Source organism: Stenella coeruleoalba (genome assembly GCF_951394435.1).
Source record: "Stenella coeruleoalba genome assembly, chromosome: 16".
Classification (NCBI taxonomy): domain Eukaryota; kingdom Metazoa; phylum Chordata; class Mammalia; order Artiodactyla; family Delphinidae; genus Stenella; species Stenella coeruleoalba.
The window spans coordinates 49,654,116-49,673,359 of record NC_137162.1 but is presented as its reverse complement, the minus strand read 5'-3'; the positions used below and the strand labels follow the sequence as shown (position 1 = coordinate 49,673,359).

The 19,244-nt window shown below is 44.6% G+C and overlaps 1 long non-coding RNA gene across 7 annotated transcripts in view; it reads left to right on the top strand.

Moving 5' to 3' along the window:
• LOC307175353 overlaps window positions 1-19,244 on the top strand; it is a 638,943-nt gene that overhangs the window by 569,100 nt on the left and 50,599 nt on the right. For 6 of the 7 annotated variants that reach the window (XR_013824319.1, XR_013824320.1, XR_013824321.1 and 3 more), the window contains 2 exons: window positions 11,672-11,768; window positions 13,574-14,568. This is a non-coding gene — a long non-coding RNA (uncharacterized lncRNA). The remainder of the gene's footprint in view (window positions 1-11,671; window positions 11,769-13,573; window positions 14,569-19,244) is intronic. The other variant, XR_013824324.1, reaches the window with a different exon arrangement.

Genomic DNA, 19,244 nt, shown 5'->3' with positions numbered 1-19,244 from the left:
TAGTTTGCAAACCCCTACTCTAAAGGGCATTATTGGGACAATCAGCAAATTTGAATATGGACAGAGAGCTAGATAATATTTTTGTTTATTTTATCAGTGTTAAATTTTCCAAAACTTGATAACTGTGTATAGTTATGTGAATGTCCTTCTTCTCTTCAGATATACATACACAGATTTAGAGGGAAAATTATGTATGGATAAATAGATTAAATAGATTGATCAATAGATCTTTAATCTATATCCAAGTGCTAATCTAGGGTCATGGCTTAAATGGAAATGATTTCTCCCCTTTTCTTTCCTTTTTATGGTTTTGATGTTTTTGAAGAATCAAACTTTTTTTTTTAGACTATCCCTCAATTTGCATTTATCTCGGGATTAGATTCAAGCTATACATTTTTGGTACAAGTACTATGAAAGCAATATTCTTTTTTTTTTTTTTTCTTTTTTTTTGTGACCTTGCTGAACTCATTTATTAGTTCTAAGAGTGTTTTTTTTTTTTTAACATCTTTATTGGAGTATAATTGCTTTACAATGGTGTGTTACTTTCTGTTTTATAACAAAGTGAATCAGTTGTACATATACATATATCCCCATATCTCTTCCCTCTTGGGTCTCCCTCCCACCCTCCCTATCCCGCCCCTCTAGGTGGTCACAAAGCACCGAGCTGATCTCCCTTTGCTATGCGGCTGCTTCCCACTAGCTATCTACCTTACATTTGGTGGTGTATATATGTCCATGCCTCTCTCTCGCTTTGTTACAGCTTACCCTTCCCCCTCCCCATATCCTCAAGTCCATTCTCTAGTAGGTCGGTGTCTTTATTCCTGTCTTACCCCTAGGTTCTTCATGACATTATTTTTTCTTAAATTCCACATATATGTGTTAGCATACGGTATTGGTCTTTCTCTTTCTGACTTACTTCACTCTGTATGACAGACTCTAGGTCTATCCACCTCATTACAAATAGCTCAATTTAGTTTCTTTTTATGGCTGAGTAATATTCCATTGTATATATGTGCTACATCTTCTTTATCCATTCATCTGTTGATGGACACTTAGGTTGCTTCCATGTCCTGGCTATTGTAAATAGAGCTGCAATGAACATTTTGGTACATGACTCTTTTTGAATTATGGTTTTCTCAGGATATATGCCCAGTAGTGGGATTGCTGGGTCATATGGTAGTTCTATTTGCAGTTTTTTATGAAAGCAATATTCTGCTCTATTCAGCACATCAAACCAGGAGGCACATGATGCCAATTTATGCCCTTATCGGTGAGGTTAGCATTGATCACTCGGTAAACAAGGGGTTTTCCAGATTACTCCACTGTAAAAGTCATTTGGTTCCTCATTATTTTAAAATTTATTCAAACAGCCTTCCTAGTGAGATCTGACAACTTCCTCTGTTCAGAGGAGCCATCATTTTTTGTATTTCATACACTTGCATAAAAGAACCATCTGCATTGTGTCGATGATCTTCGAACTCTATAGATACTTGTGAATTCTTCTTGTAAGAGTTGACATTCGTTTCTGCCACATTAAAATTCTTTCCATTATATTTTCACGTGCAACACAGAGGCCAGTCCTCTTCGTCATGTGGGTGGGCCCCTTGTTGAGGCCCAGTATGCTTAAGAACACACTCTTCTATTTAAAGGTTATTGTGTGAATAGCAAATAACTTCCACAGCTGGGTGTGAGGTGGTGGCATTGATTCATAGAGCTTTCAGGGCTGCTATGATTTGCATTACTATAGTTGGAAGGTTTTATTAAAAGTTATACATTATAATAACCTAGTTTTTTTAATGAATATGGGTCTTAAGATATTGATGTACCAGCTACACAGCTAATTAAGAGTCCTGCAAATCAAAAATACCAAGTTTAAGGTTTTCAGTGTTTTAAATGACTTTTACAACCGAGAATGTATAGAATCACCAAAATGATTGTCTTTGCTTCAGCTGCATACCTCAGGGGGCACTAATAAGCAAGCTGGGATCCAGAGAGCTCAGGCACATGCAAATCTGTCATCATATCTGCTTTAACAATTGGGCATCCTGGAACAGTGATGGGCATATGGTCAGTTGCATTTGAAATGAACAAATGAATATGCTCATTAAAAGAGAGGAAGTCTTAACTCCAAACAGAGCAATGGGGTTAGTAGTGTGGGTACATCCTTCCTGAGGAATTAGGCAACATGATGTGCTTAGCTGTGATGGAAAAGGCCAAGCACCTTGCAAAGCCAGTGGATTACGAGAATTCTCAAGCTCAGCACATTGGAGTTGAAATAGGAAATCATTTGAGGTTCCTTCACCTTGATGGATGGGACCATGTAGTACATTTTGTCTTTGAAAACAAATATACCCAGAAGGGTCAAAGAGAGGTGACTACTGAAAGAGAGTAAACTCAGAAGTCACTGTCCTTCCAGTTATCTTCAGAAGAGATAAAGATTTATTGAAGGATGTTTGTTCAGGATGATCAATGGTTTCCTGTCCGGCTCTGGGTACCCAGCAGAAAATTTTCATTTTCTGTAGTGAATGGAGGATACCAATTTATCTCTTTTTCCAGAGGCTGTGCTTTGCTGGAGGGGCAGAGAGTGAGCACACCTAACTCAGGCTCTTCCATCATGATCTTCATACAATGGGGTTTGATAAATTCTCCTTATGAAAATATCCTGCAGTGCATTGGCTTCCTACAGGAAGTTTTGGTGGTTGTTCCTCTCAGACATGGGCCAGCAGAACACTTGGGCAGAAGTGAGTGTGGGAGGAGTGGGCAAGGGTGCTGAGGTACAGCCAGAACACACAGTTACTTGTCCGGCTCTGAGGTCTGTGGGACAGAATCAGTGCTGATCAAAATTTCACCTGAGAAGCCCGGAAGTAGCCAGGGAACCAAAGCTTCTAGCTGGAGCTGAGTTGTAAGATGAGGGTGGTGGGACAGGACGCAGTATAGCTGTTTCTTTTGCTCTCATTGGTCAGCCATGTGTTGACTAGCTTTCATCCCCAGGGCAATGCTCATTCCCAAATGCCCACTCTGTTTCTGCAACCCACAGAGGCCCAACCCAAGTCTAGGCAGCCATCCTCACTGTGGTCTGACAGAAGGCGGGGACTTTCGACAACTACTTGTGGTAGGAAACGAAAAAAGGTTTTCCAGCATGATGTTCCTGATGCTAATGGGGATTTCCAGTCCCCTGGGAGCCTGCATCCCTTCCTCATTCCTGTCTACGCATCCATCTTAACTATTCTTCCTTCCTCAGAGACCCCACTACGCTGTAAAAGTGGCCCTGGGTAGCTGCAGCTCTTCTCCATGTATGTGATTTGCTTCTAACCCAATTTTCCATCTGAGTTAACAAGACCAAGTGAGGTGAAGCAATTTGACCTTGATCCCCAGTGAGCCTGGGACTGAGTCTACATTTAGCAGAGAACTCACCTCTTGCCTCCAAGGGCTGCTCCCAATAGCCACTATGTCCCTGAGCCTTTCAGCTGCACTTGGATATGGGTGAGATTAATATCTACTTAAGCACCAGATGGATGTTTGCCGACCCATATCACCTGCCAGGCCATGCTGAAGAGTCCTTCATCCCTCCTAAGCCAGGCACCATCATTTCTTCCATCCATCCATCCAACATCCATCAATCAACTTTTGTAAGTTAGGAAGACAAAGTTTCCAAAGGGCATGCTTGTCCCTCACAGTGCGGTGGGAGGTAGTCTGTGGCTCAAGGCAGTACATTCAGTTCGGCAGAAAACCTCTGGCAGAGACTGGATTTAAGGGGACAAGGATTTCCCCTAGAAAGAGGCATGTGGCAGGAATTTCAGACCCCGGAAAAGTATGGAGAGCAGGAAAGCAAAGTAAGAAATGAGGCAAAGGTACAAATGCATCGCATTGGGAATATATGGTGGAGATCAGTAGAAGCTCACACTCTACCACGGATAAAGCAACAATCCAGGGTTAGAGCAGTGAGACAAATCCAGTCCCTGTCTGCAAAGGCCTGGCCTGCGGAAACTCAGCTGGCTTTACTTAGGGCCTGGATGGCCTGGATGTGAAGGTTCCAAGCCTCGAGGACTCAGAGGGAGTGTGATTGCTGAGGTCAGAACCCAACACAAATATGCAAAGATAAGCGCAAAGGAGAGTCATCTGTTCCAGGGAGGGGAGAACAGGTGGCAGACAAGTGGTCCCGGCAAAAGGCTGAGATGGACCCAAGTATCCAGAGTGGACATTCAAGTAGAGGGTAGGCAGACAATTGGCAGATGGGTGGCAGCCGGTGTCCGGCATTCATACAGGTGGGCAGCCAGACGGTTCCCATTGTAAAGATAGCTGGCACCGTGTGACTATGGTCTACACGAGGTCCAGGCAAGTCACTGATGAGATCTGAGCTCAGCAGAGACTCAGGTGAACAGAGAGGTGGCACCACAGGATGGCCAGGCATTCAGAGAGCATCATGGAATCCCACCAAGTCCATGTATCCCTCACTATCCAAATTGTCTGCTATCCAAACTCGAGTATTGAATAGAGTTGGGTGGGTAGGAATTCTTGTATCAGGGACCCAGTCTTATGAAGATTGAGTTCCATAGAGTAGATTATCCTGAAACTGGAAAGACTGGGAAAGACCTCGATGCCAGGTTAGCGAATATAGGCTTCCTAAATAAGTGCTACCTGGCCTTTACTGGTAAGGTCTCAGTCCTGTGAGAGGTCAGACAGGCTATAATGTCTGGAGCCACTGGACAGTGTACCATTTAAGATTCCAGTTCCTTGTACACCTGTTCCCCATCCTGTAAGAGGCTCTGTTTGTGACAGAGCAAACAACAAGGGCTGGGCGTAGCTGCGAGTCAAGCCATCACCAACTCTGTGGTCTCACGTGGCTCGGCCAAGCCTGGCTTCCACACAAACTCTTTGGCCTCACATGGCCCTGTGGCTCCCCCCTCTGCTCTCTTTCAGCTCCTCAAATGGGTCACATTCTCTCCTTCCACAGGGTCTTCATACTTGCTTTTCTATCTGCCTAAAACCATCTTCCCTCTCCCCTTCACCACCTATGCATCCTTTAGACCTCATCTCAGCCATCAGTTCTTGTGGGAAGCCTCCTCTGACCCCCTGAGGAGACATACATTCCGAGAGCACCATGGCGAGCACTTACTTGTGACAGTTGTAACCATATATCCATTCTTGTGACTGTCTGATTAGTGTGCAGCCCCTTCCCTGAGCTGTAATGTCACTTATTTCATTCATTCCAGCTTCCAGAACAGGACATGATCCCCTGTAGATGTCCAGTGAAGGGCTGTTGAGTGAATGAATGAATGAATGAATATCCTTGGGGAACACACTCACAGCCTCAATCTTATATTTACACACATGCACAATGTGGGCAATGAAAGTAACCTGCCAGCATGATTGTGGTGAGGGTTCAATCCTAAAGCATCTCTCTATATATATCCTCCCAGGGTGCCTGGCACACGGTGGCACCCCTTACCGTCCAATTCTTTTGTTCTGTTCTTCCCAGTACCCAAGACAGAGGAGGCCTCCTTGCACCTGCCTGGGGCTCTAACCTGCACTTAGCCTTGAGAGAGACACAACATGCTAAGGGTACTGATTAGGGTGCCAAACTGACCTATAGCGTGGCCGTGGCAAGGCTTTATTTCTCGTTTCTCTTAAGCCTCACTTTTCTCACCTGTAAAGTGGGGATTTTAATTCTACTTGCCTCACAGAGCTGTCATTGATGATGCATGGCACAGTGCTTACAACAGTCTCTGACGTGAGATTCGGGAATTGGTGGTTGTTGTTACTCTGTATATCTTTATATCTCTGTCACAGGGACCCAATTAGACACTCGTGGGAAAGGAATTCTTTGGAAAGACTCTTATCAGCAGCGCTGCCCTGCATATGGATTTAACTTCAGGTGATCTCTACAGGTCTGGACTTAGAACCAGGACAATTAATGAGCCTCCTTTGAGCAGGACAGGGTTAAGCTCTGCCTTACCCCAGTGGAGATGGAATTTGCTTAAGCTCTGTCTTATGATGGGGCGTGGTCACCTGCTCCGCAAGCTGCATGGTACGTGGGTCCCAAAGACTTCAATGATTCTTCAGTATTACTAGGGTCAAAGAGGAATATTGAGAGCAACTGAGCCATCTGCACTATGCAATGAATGATGGGCAATTGTGCATAGCTATTTTGGGTGCACACACACATACATACTTACCAAGCTATAATTAGTATGCTTTGGGATTCTGTATTATCTCTGTTCATTCGCTCCACGCCAAATTGAAAAGCTGCTTGATCTTCTTGGTCAAGTATCTCCAAAGGAAATCTCTCTTCCTTAGTGATGTTGCCTTCCTCTTCTCTGCTTCTCCCTAGTTCCTTCGCTTTTCCATTTTCACTATTGCAGATTAAAAAGGTACTGTAGGGCTTCCCTGGTGGCGCAGTGGTTGAGAGTCCGCCTGCCGATGCTGAGGGCGCGGGTTCGTGCCCCAGTCCAGGAAGATCCCACGTGCCGCGGAGCGGCTGGGCCCGTGAGCCATGGCCGCTGAGCCTGCGCGTCCGGAGCCTGTGCTCCGCAACGGGAGAGGCCACAACAGTGAGAGGCCCGCGTACCGAAAAATAAATAAATAAATAAAAAGCTACCGTAGCCTTTGAAACCACCGGGACCAGAGCTCTGGTGACTTCTGTGCCATTTATGAAGTCTATAGCCTCTGGCTACTTGTTACGCTTTCTGAGTCCATTTCCTCCATTAGAGAACCAGAATAACAATAATCGCCCTGATAGTATTGGTATAAAGATTAAATGTCATCATTAAGGTAAAACACCTTTAAACATGCCTGGCAAGAGGAAGCAAAGTAAGTGATAATCCCCTGTTTTTTCTTCCCTATTTTAGTGCACTTTGGACTCATCTCATATTTACTTCAGGGTTTTACACTAACTACAGAAAACTTTTCAACCGCCCTTTGTCAAAGTTTGGATTTTAATCTAGACTCTTCATCAACCACGTAAAAAGCTCTCACTGCTGCTGCTCCTGTTTTGCTATTCTTCAGAACTGTGCACTTCTTGGGCTTCCCTGGTGGCGCAGTGGTTGAGAGTCCGCCTGCCGATGCAGGGGACACGGGTTCGTGCCCCAGTCCAGGAAGATCCCACATGCCGCGGAGCGGCTGGACCCGTGAGCCACGGCTGCTGAGCCTGCGCGTCCGGAGCCTGTGCTCCGCAACGGGAGGGGCCACATCAGTGAGAGGCCCGCGTACCGCAAAAAAAAAAAAAAAAAAATTAGAGTATAATAGTTATAGCTAGCTACACTTACTGAGCAGTCACTATGAATCTGGTCCTAAGGACTTTACATGTATGGATTTATTTCAAAAAAAAAAAAAAAGAACTGTGCACTTCTTGAATTTGGGTACATCTCCTCCGCCTTAATTCTAAATTATTTGAAACAGATTTGGTTTCTCTTTTTCTCTCTGCATCGTTTTGGGAGGAGGAGATTTTGGATTGCCATGGCTTTTTGTGGCAAGAGAACCACTTTCAGATTAAATGCCCGTTAAAAATTTCCCTCTAGTTGCCAAAGTCATTGTAAATTTCAAAGAAGGCCCTAAGTAACTTAACCATTTCTTGCATTGCCATAGTGATACAGACAGAGCAAGAAGTAGCTACTATTCATACTGTATTTGGACCTGAACCCTCTTGTACTTAAAACTGAGAAGAGGGTCCATATGTTTGGCCTGGAGTGGCAGGGGCTTTGGAAATCAACCATTGTAGTTGGCAGGGGTGTGGGTCCCTGGGCTGGTCAGGGTGGAGTGTTCATGTAATTGAGAGTAATTATGTTGACAAAATGGGGAAGTGTAAGGGCACCTCATAATTACAAACAGATGTGTTTGAAGAATGGCAGCCAGTCTTTCAGGGGCCCCACAGACTGATGCTTCAGCATGAACTCATATCCCCAGTGGGACACAGAGGCTTCAGCACCTCTGATGACCCAAACATTGCAAGCCAGGGTGATTGAGCTATTTTCAAAGAAAACTGTACACCAGGAAATCAGATGAGGAGGGTAGTATAGTAAGAAAAACATCAGTTTTAGAACCAAATGGTCTAGTTTAAATAGCAGATATACTACTTAATAGCTGGGGGATTTCACGGTAGCTATATGAACAATCTATCTTGCTTTCCCTATCTCTAAAATGGGTAGCATAATACCCACCTTGTGGAGTTGTTAGTAGAACTTACACAGTGTAGGTAAACTGTCGACACATAACAGGCACACAACAGTTGTTAGTCCAACCAACGTCATCGCTGTAGTCTCCTACCTGATCTCCCTGCTTCTATTCTGACCCCAGGAGTTTCTGTCCTCTGGAGGAATTTTTTAAACGTAAGTCAGAACACACAACTGCTCAAAGCTTTCTAATAGCTTCCCATTACACTTGGACTACAATCCAGGATCTTCCTCCTGTAAGATCTGGGCCCAGCTCTTGGGGCTCCTCCAACCTCCTCTATTTCCACCTTCCCTCTTCCTAGTGCCTGCCACCCAAGATCTTCTCTTGGTGCTTTAAGCATATGTCAAGTTTGTGCCACAGATGTTTGCATTCTTGGCTACTTCTCATCACTCATTTCCCAGCTTCAATATGATAACTCAAAAGAGACTTTCCTCGACCACTGTCTTGGCTGTGTTTCCTAGAAATAGAGCCTGAGAGAAGGGTTTGGGAGCACATGCTTTGTTTAAAGTGTATACTTAGGAAAAACCTACAGAAGGGTGAGGGCAGCAAGGAGGGGGAGAGGAAAAGAGAACCAGGACATGGTCTGAGATGTGATCTTAGGTAATGTCTAGCTTGGCCTGATCTACGGGTTGTGATGGTCATGGGGGATCTGGAGGGTAAATCATTCCTCATAGGTGGCCAGCCTTGAAGGAAGGAGCCAGGCTTTTGTACCACTGTATCAATCCATCACTGGCTGACTCCAGGGCATCTCCTACCAGCCAAGGACAATTTTCCTGAGAAGGTCTCGCATTTAAGCCACTGGCCACAGGATTATCCTCCAGCAGCTGGAGGATGTGTGCACTGGCTTGACGATAGGATCTAGCAAGACATCAGCTCACCTGCTGCCACCACCTGCCCCAGCGTTGCCATCTACGCACTGTCACGTAAACCTAGCTTAACTTTTGGCTTACATTTATTCTCTGATATTTTTCTTGCTTAATTACTTGTTGATTTTCTGTCTCCCTGACTAGAGCATAGGATCTTGAAAGCAGTGACATCGTCTGTTCTGTTCATAGATACATCTCTAGACTCTAGAACAAAGGCTGGTTTAATGAGTGAGTGTTGATTGCCATCCACCTTCTCCTGGAATGAGGAAAAAAAATTGTGTTCAGACAAAGAATGCGTTAAAAGCAAAATGAGAAGACTGACTTGTCCATTGTCCTTGTCATGGTTACCTGCTCCCTGGAGTTCCTTTGTTTCCTCAGCCATTTTCATGTTCCATGAGTGAAAAGTAAAGTTGGCTGCTTTTTTTTAAAAAAAGGCATTCCACAGAAACTTGCTTATAAACCATGTTTTCTGAAACAATGGTATGTGTCACCAGGGAGGAAAAGTCAGCTCTCAGCACTTATCCTGAAATATTTACAGAACAGATTTGAAGAAAGGGAAAGGAAGAGCTGTCCTCAGAAGCTTATTTCCATAGTTTATTTAATATGACTCACCCTCCCCCCGAAAATATTCCCCAACCAGTTAATTGCTACTGGGGCCAAATTTTATGGAGTAAGTATTTTCTGTGGATGAAGTGATTCTCCCCCCAGATCATTCATGGGTATCAAAGCACAATCTGTTATGTGCGGTACTGTTGTTGTCTCCCTCTCCCTTTTCGTCTTTGGGGAAAGGAGATTATGGCCAAATAGCAACATGTTAGAGGATTAATAGGATAATGAGATGTGTACTTCCGTCTCATACCGTCTCTACACAAATCACACACACACAACTCCCGCTGAAAGATGATGGCTGCCAACAGCTTTTGTAGCAGCCTTTCTGAAAGTTCCAGCTTCCCATGGACCCTCTGGCCATCAAAAATTCAGATTGTCTAACAAATTCCGGACCATTTAAATAAGGAGCCAGAGGCATGAGGAAAATACAGCAATACAGTTGCATGTAGGAAGGCATGAGAAGAGAGTCGTGAGGCCTGGGGCAGTGTAATGTAAAATAATTCAACGCTATTGCATGTAGAAGTCATGAGGCCTGGGACATTGTAATATAAAATAATACAATGCTATTTGGAGGCCTTGCAAAGCATCAAGCATTGTGCTAAGCAATTTCAAACATTATATCATTGGATCCTTTTCAAATGCTGTGAGATACACAGTATGTTTGTTTTACAGAGAAGGAAACTGATATACATATAGGGTACGCAAGCTATCGTATATCACACTGTTGGTTTGATGGTTATTTATTGGTTTTGCCTGTCCAGCAATCATTTGCCATTATTCAGGTCATAGTACCCTGATTTGCCTTTGAAAATGCATTTTCCCAATTTTTTAGTACATGTTGTATGGAAATGGGGCTGACTCCATTTCACAACCTGGGTCTGGCTAAGCAGATTGTTCCATTATCCTGACCATTTTGTGAATTCAGTATGGGCACATGGCCTTGACCAGGCCAGTGAGACTGAGCTCCTGCATTTTCCTGGATATGTTAGGAAAGATAATAGCTCTTTCTTGTGATTGCTCGGGTAAGATAAGTGTAGCTAATTGTGATGCTGATATGAAAGAAATTAGAGACGTATGATAAAGAGAGACATAATCCCAGTGCCATAGTTTTAGCACCTGTGTTCCACCATTGCTGAAGTTGGTGCTACGCATGTGACTTTTTAGGAGGCCAACACTTTTCCTTTATTCCTTAAGACAGTTTAAGGTAGATTTCTCTCTCTAGCAGTTGGATGAGTGTTAAGATTGAATTAAATAAGTAATGGTTGACCTTGGATATTAAGAACGGCTGACCCCTCAGTGCTTATGTACAGAGCTGGAGAGCAGATACACTCCAAGGATCATGCGAGGGGAAAAGATTGGATATTTAATCTGCTTTTTCTATTGAACCTTTGACTATTTTAAACACAGTTCTTATTCAACTGGCCACAGAAGTAACCTAGAAGAGAAAGAATGAGACTAGGAATACAGATTGAAACACTAAAGAAACCTGGGCTTGGAATCAGTCAGTACCTGGTTCAAATCTCAGCTCTGATGCTACATATCAAATAGAGAATTACTGAACCTCTCTGCACCATGGTTTTCTCATCAGTAACATGTGATGATAAAACCTGTCTCATAGGGTTATTCTGAGAAATAAGGAGCTGTATTTATGTAAAGCCCTTGGCCAGTGTAGCCACCCTATAAATATTAGTTTCCCATCCACCCTCAAGTGCAACCTATCTGACCCTGACTACCGAAGCTCACAAATACTGACATAGGGAAGTAGTTAGGAGCTCTCCACCATGTCCAACCACAAATAGTAGTTCCTGGTTTTAGGACAAGTAAATGAGGCACGTTTGGGCTCATTCTCTAGGGGTTTGAATAACTAAGTATATGTGTACTTTATAGAGTCTTTGAGGGAAGGCACGTTTCTAAACAAAACCACCCTAACTGATAGAAAAATCTTGTTTCAACCAAATAACTGAAGTGTCTTTGACACCTTGTCAAATAACTGATTTGACTGATTTGTCTCTCCCCTCTGAATAAAGGTTGTCTGGATGGATCAAGCCAAGGAGATCTCTTGACAACTTATAATAAGAGCAGGACCATCCTTCATCTCCACGCTGGCCCCTGAACAGGAAACAGGTGTGTACAAGGTCATCTGCACTCCAAAGAGTCCTTTAAAGTCAATGACACGTGGTAATGAAAAACTAGTTAGAGTTAGGGCATAGATAATGACTGGAAAAAAGTCTAGATAGATTTGTTTTCTGAAGAAAGGGGTGATGCCTTTATCATCTTCCTGCTCTGGGTCTCTGCGTCTAGTCAAAGGCCATGTGCATAGCAGTGAGGAATAAAACTGAGAGGGGATAGATGGAGAGATGACCAGATCCCAGACCTGGCTGCAATTATTAGAGTCCACTTAACCAACATGTATTTATTGAGAGCCCACTATGTACCAGGAAGTGTTCTAGGTGCTGGGATGCAGATAAAACTCCTATCCTCATAGTATGTTAGAACATGATAAGTACTGTGAACAAAACAATAAGGCAAGGAAGGGGAATCAGAATGATAGATGCCAGAGTACAGGAGGCAAAAACTGCAATTTAAAATGGAGTGTTTGCTGAAGACCTCAATGAAAAGGCGGTATTTGAGGGGGGAAAAAAAGGAAATGAAGAAAAAAATAAAATGCTGGATTTCTGGGAGAAGAGCATTCCTCGAAGCAGAGGCCTGCCTAGCATGTCGGCAGACAGCAAGAGGGAGTCAAGGGGCAGAGAAGACAGTAGGAGGTGGGGTCAGGTCGTGGGTAGCCTGGGATGGAAAGGGGAGGCTGGGATACTGAAAGCCTTTTCCTCCTTGGAAGAGAGGAAGACACAAGCCAGTTCTGAGCAGCTCTTACTTCCGTTTAATGAGTCCCTCTGTTGCCACTGCTCTGAGAATAGACTCTGGAGGCACATGAAGAGGGGGAGCAAGACATGGGCAGGGGAACAAGGCAAGCAGTTACTACAGCAAATGCAGGTGACCCATGAGAGTGACTTAAACAGAGAAGACGGCAGTGAGAGGATGAGGCATGGCTGGCGTACAGAATGTTTTAGACTGTGCTCAGCCTTCATCTATAGACAGGGGTAAAACAAGTGGTCATCCTGCTGGAACAGACCCGAAAGAAAAGTTCTAGACGTTAATAAAATTGACAGTGTCTCTGGTCAAGAACCTTAAGGCCATTTGGCAAAGTGCCATGTTGGAATCATAGGCAAGAGTACACATTTAGGGCTTCCCTGGTGGCGCAGTGGTTGGGAGTCTGCCTGCCGATGCAGGGGACACGGGTTCGTGCCCCGGTCCGGGAAGATCCCACATGCTGCGGAGTGGCTGGGCCCGTGAGCCATGGCCGCTGAGCCTGCGCGTCCGGAGCCTGTAATCCGCAACGGGAGAGGCCACAACAGTGAGAGGCCCGCATACCGCAAAAAAAAAAAAAAAAAAAAAAAAAAAAGAGTACACGTTTATAATTCCTCCAGCCCTGGAAGTGAGGCAAAAAGAAAATGAAGGAGGTGGGGACATCTGTGAGCGAGGCATGGCCAAGGGCGGTGACTGGTGTTTGGGGGCGGGGGTGTTACAGAGCCCCCCTTGAATGTCCTCTGTGCACAGGATGCAGAAACAAGAAGCTTCACGGAGCCCCAGCGCACCCGCTGGGTGTCAGCTGTGGAGCACCTCCGAGAAACAAGGTGGAAATGGGGTCTACAGAGAACGGCAGTCTCCCCAAGTCTGTGGGCTGCACTTTGTGCTCTTCGGGAGGTGTTTCAGGTGGGGGAGGTGTGAATGGGGAGGACGGTAGATGCCCAGGGCTGGCCTCATCCAGGTTTTCTTTTTGTGGGAAATCAGAAGGAACATATAAAATGACTCCTTCTCCGCCGGAGAATGATACTGATTGAAGATGATCCTTCCAAATTTCATTGCAGAAAATGAAGAACGGCTCCCAGTGAGTGTGATTTTCTGCCTTCCTGACCCAGTGCTGAGGCGGGAGAAGGCTCATCCTTCATGCTGCTTCCTCCGTGCCAGAAGGCGGCACTCACCTCAGGGCACCGTGCATCTTTCACCTGGACGGAGTCCTGGATCTGACGAGAGTCAGAGCTCATTTTGTTAATCTTCCAAATCCTATCAGAGATCAACCCCTGGCAGAGGTCTGAATCTGAACACGAAAGGAAATACAGGAGTCAAGAGAGAGTGTACACGCATTAACCATTTCCTCTCAACGAGGCATCATGCCAGATACTTCTCAGGTGTCATCGTATGTAACTTTCAAACACGCTCAGAAGCAGGGTCTGGAAGGTAACTTAATCAACAAACTGAAAACAGTTAAGTGACTTGCGCCAGGTCACCTCTACCCTAAGTTTCTTACCCCAACATCATGATCTCCACGTTTCAGGATGCTGCTTCCTGTACAGGCTCTAGAAAAGGGGTATTCAGCCTGTCCCTGTCTCTGACCGTGCCACCGGGAAATGTTCCACATGAAGCCATGCCACCTGGCTGCTGCTGTCCATGGGCCTGCCTGGCACGAGCCTGCAGATTACAGGAGAGGGAATGAGGGCAGGCACTTATGTTTTCCAAGCACATCCTTTGTGACAGGTTTTGTACTGTCTTTTACATACAGGATTTCATTTATCCCCCATCATAGCTGCTTGGGGAAAATATTACCTTCCATGGAGAAGCTCAGTGTTCACCCAGCTCACAGGTAGCTTTTCTGGGAGGCTGGGGCAGCCCCCAGTATGTTTCCAAATTCCATGCTCATGGGTGCGTGAGCCCTGGGGAATCTCCCTGGTCGACAAGGTCTGGGGGCAACTCTCTGATTCTTTTCATCAAGAGTCACGGAAATTAAATTCAGAAAATCAGACTTGTCAGAATTGCTGAGGTCCGAGTGTACCAAAGAGGCGTCCTGGATTTCCTGCTCTCATGGGTAAGTGATCAGCAGGGAGGGTGGATTGCAACCTGCTCCCCACTGCCATTATCAGAGAGTGTCGATGGGCCTGGGGCTCCAAAACCTGGCATTGCCACTCACTAGCCGTGTGACCTCATACATGTTACCTGGCCTTTCTGTTTCCTCAGCCACAAACGATATTGGGTATAAAAATTTGCTCCCTCCCAAGTTTCTTGTGAGGAAAAATGAGACACTGTTTAATAGCGTTTAGTGCCATGCTTATTGTGTGCTGGATAAGTCCTAGCAGTAGTACTGGTTGCCAAATAACTAGTACTTGTAACCAAAGTCTTTTCACTGTCAACAGCAGTTTGCTCTGCAGGGTCATATTTATTTGAAATCATTTAGAGTCACCATTGCAAGAAAGAGATGAGAAGGGACAAACAGGAACAGGAGACAAAGGACAGGAAAGCTGGTGGACAATGCTTGAGAATGCTGGGGGGGACCACAGTACCATGTGTGGGGCCACTGATGGTCAGGATCGCTTTCCCAGGAGGCAGTAGGGCCCCACGGAAAAGGGAATGAGCACCCAGACCTCGGCCAGTAGTGATAAGTAAAGGAGGAAAAGAGGGGCCTTATCTTACCTGCTAGGTCATTTTCTCATGAAAGTGTTACACGCCCCGTGCTTCGCAGGGCTCAGGCATGGGTGGGGTGTGACTCCATCTTCACTTCTGCTTTATCAGAATTCCCAGCTGTCTCCTGTCTGACCAGCCAGTCCTTCATTCCAGCGTGTGTGGTACAGACAGGCTGCCTAGATGTATTCATCATGCAAATGGTTGCAATTTTTCTGCTTGGCTTGCTCCAGTCCCAGCATCCCACCCACACACAGACACACACTTCCATCCCTTCTGGACAACCTTATTTTGCTCTGATGGCTTTAAGGATCATTATTTCTCATGTGTTTTCTACTGAAAAAGACAAAGGAGAGAGTTGTAATCCTCACCTCAGGCTGTGGCTTCTAATTATCTTATTAAAACCATTTGGGTTCCTTAAGCCTTTTATGTTGGTGGCCCTAGGACAATCTTCCTAATTTCTCATGTCATTTTCAAGGATGTCTTAATACCTGCTGATGAATCCAAGGTGGGGGAACTCTGCTATAAATTTTTTTTTTTATCAAAACATTATTCTCACACACAAGTAGTCTTGGCTTTAAGAGGTCTGTGCAGGGAAAAGGGTCATTTTGGAGTGTTTGCTCTTCACAATGAAGGCCCACCTTCTCTAAGTCTTCCTGTTTCATAGATTTAGGAAACAGGAAGACTTAGAGAACTCAAGCTTATTTTAAAATATAATATAGTAATTTTTTAAAATGCCTTTGTTGTTAGTCTGAAGGTAGCTTACCTGCTCATTTGTCAAATCTGTGATTCTTATTGCCAGCAGAATGAGAAATAGGTATAGGACAAGAGAGGACAGAAAACATTTATTTCAAAGGGGAAAATAAGGATCTTCTTCTAACATGATTACCAATGCTCCATCTCCCTGATGGAAGATAATGCACTAGATATCTGAGTCATTGTATGGCAACCTCTTTGGATACAACAAGTTTTCAAAATTATCTAAGTAGTTGTGGGTTAAAGATAGGAAAGTCACATCATTAGAAGCTTCCATGATCCACAAAATAGACCACCCTGAGAAGCCCAGCTACCTGCAGGATGTCACTAACCCCTTATCTGCCTTTTAAGACTACCATGTCTCCTCGTCTGTGTAGCTTGGTTTCTTGTCCCATCAACCTCTTGTCTCTCAAAATATGTGCTCACACCATATCTAATCACATCTTTGAGTTCCCCAAACCATCCTGCCCCTAACACTTCCAGACTGACTCTACCCATGCTCTCCACTCTCACCTCCTGCCTCAACCCTCTACCCCTTGCCCTCCTAGCACAGGGGTCCCCAACCCGCATTAGGAACCAGAGTTGAGCGGCAGGCAAGTGAGCGAAGCTTCACCTGTATTTACAGCCACTCCCCATCACTCGCATAACCACCTGAGCTCCGTCTCCTGTCAGATCAGCGGCAGCATAAGATTCTCATAGGAGCGCGAACCCTACTGTGAACTGCGCACGCAAGGGATCTAGGTTGCGTGCTCCTTATGAGACTGTAATGCCTGATGATCTGAGGTGGAGCTGAGGCAGTGATGCTAGCGCTGGGAAGCGGCTGCAAATACAGATTATCGTTAGCAGAGAGGTTTGACTGCACAGAGACCAAAATAAATCAACTGCTTGCAGACTCATATCAAAACCCGCTCAGTGAGTGGCAAGTGAAAACAAGCTCAGGGCTCCCTCTGGTTCTGCATTATGGTGAGTTGTGTAATTATTACATTATATACAATGTAATAATAATAGAAATAAAGTGCACAATAAATGTAATGCGATTGAATCATCACAAAACCATCCCACCTCCCCCGCAGCCCCCCAGTCCATGGAAAAATTGTCTTCCACGAAACCGGTCCCTGGTGCCAAAGAGGTTGGGGACCGCTGACCTAGCAAATTCAGCAGAAATATCACCTCCTCTGTGAAACCTTTCCTGACCCCCACAGGCAGCCTTATGTCCTTCCTCCCTGCTATTTCTACCTGGCTCCATTGAGTTTCAATCATCGTCAATCAATGTCAACAAGTGGCAGAAAGAGTAGTATCACAAGATATCCTATCTTTATGTATCTCCAAGTGCGTATCATTTAGGCTTATGGACTCCTGGGGATTTCTTTTGTACATATGGAGAAACTGAGGAAGTGCACTGTTTTAGCCTCAAGAAGTTATATACCACAGGGAATACAAGTTAAAACGTTCGTGTGCTGGGCAGTCCTTATCTGTGGATTAACTATGATGAGTGAGGACGAAAAGAATTGTATGAAAAACTGCCATACTGGACACAAATCAACACCAAAGCAGTGAATCCACTTAATTCAGTTCATTGCACAATTATCCATCTCCTACTAGGAGCAGGCACCGTACTGGCTACTTGTTTGGGGATCCACCCAAAGCTCCAAGATGAGGTCTGGACATCGCAGAGCTATAAATTGAATGAGATCATAGACAAGGCAATGATATATCCCCTGCGGGGTAAATGCTAATATTGGAGGGATTTTTTTTTTTTTTTCTGATAGGAGACCAACAGCATTTCTTTTTTTTGGGGGGGGGGGGGATGTTCTAGATTTTATTTACACCCACATATGTGGATACACCTATTGTTCCTTTTTTAACCTTCCTTTGCCCTTGGGAATGGCCATACTTTTTTTTTCCCTATGCTGTTCCAAGTCCTTTTTTTTTTTTTAACATCTTTATTGGGGTATAATTGCTTCACAATGGTGTGTTAGTTTCTGCTTTATAACAAAGTGAATCAGTCATACATAAACACATGTTCCCATATGTCCTCCCTCTTGCGTCTCCCTCCCTCCCACCCTCCCTATCCCACCCCTCCAGGCTGTCACAAAGCACCGAGCCAATATCCCTGTGCCATGCGGCTGCTTCCCACTAGCTATCTACCTTACTACGTTTGTTAGCAACAGCGTTTCTTGTAGTTTCCATCCACTCTCCCTAGTTCTGCCTCCTGGTGGGACACATAAAAAGTTCAAAATTCTTTATAATACAACTGTATAACTTTTTTTTTTTTTTTTTACGAGCATTCTTAGGCTACTCTCTCCATTTTGCCTCAAGCCATCTCTTCTTTTATGAAACAACTGTCTTCCTGGGACTTCCCTGGCGGTCCAGTGATTAAGACTCTGTGCTTTCACTGCTGGGGGCAAGGGTTCAATCCCTAGTCAGGAACTAAGCTCCCGTAAGCCTCTCAGCATGGCTGAAAAACAAAAAAAGAAGAAACGACTCTCTTCCAATTGTTTCCTGTTCTGAAACGATGGCTTCTACATCCTGGCGAGTCTTTCCTTGACTCCCCCTGTCAGTATTGCTCTTAGAGTAGGCCGGCCAGCTCTAGACCCAGTGTGCAGCTGTGGTCTGAACCACGCTGCCGTGTGTCACCAGCTACTTCCATAATCTGTCTCCTGAAGGCACTGGCAATTTTTTTGGAAAGTTTTGGATCATGATTCAGCATATTAGATATCTACATATTAGACCCCTTTCCTATTCTTGTCATGCAGAAACTTGATAGGAATATCATCATTGCCTTTATAAGTCCATAATAATCATTTGAACAGGATAAAAACAATGTGCAGCCTCTGTCATGAAGCAATGATTTCTACCCTGGAGTCACGGACCAGCAGGGGAGGTAGGGTATTAACATAAGGTTGCTGATATTTTATTTTGCCAAGTTATGACATTATTTACTTATTTTAAAAAGGAAAGAAAAGAAAGTACTGCCATCACCATCATTTGATAAGGGAAAGAACAGGCACACTCGCATCTCTACCACCATTAATGTTCTATATATCACGGTGCCACAGCCCACACTTAACTGATATTTGTGAATACATGGATGTAAAAATAAATACGATATATAGGAACTATGCTCCACTGAGTTAAAAATTATCTCTAACAATTCTTTAGCTCAGTGACTATTGATCTGGTAGCAAGAGAAGTTTCACTTGTCAGAGGGGACATGGCCAAGAGAACAGTTTACTGTGCTTGTGGGATGAAGTGAACTTGTGTGGCATGGTGTCCTGAGTCCTGCAAATACCCTGTCTTCCAGAATGCCTTAAACCCTGGCCCTACAAT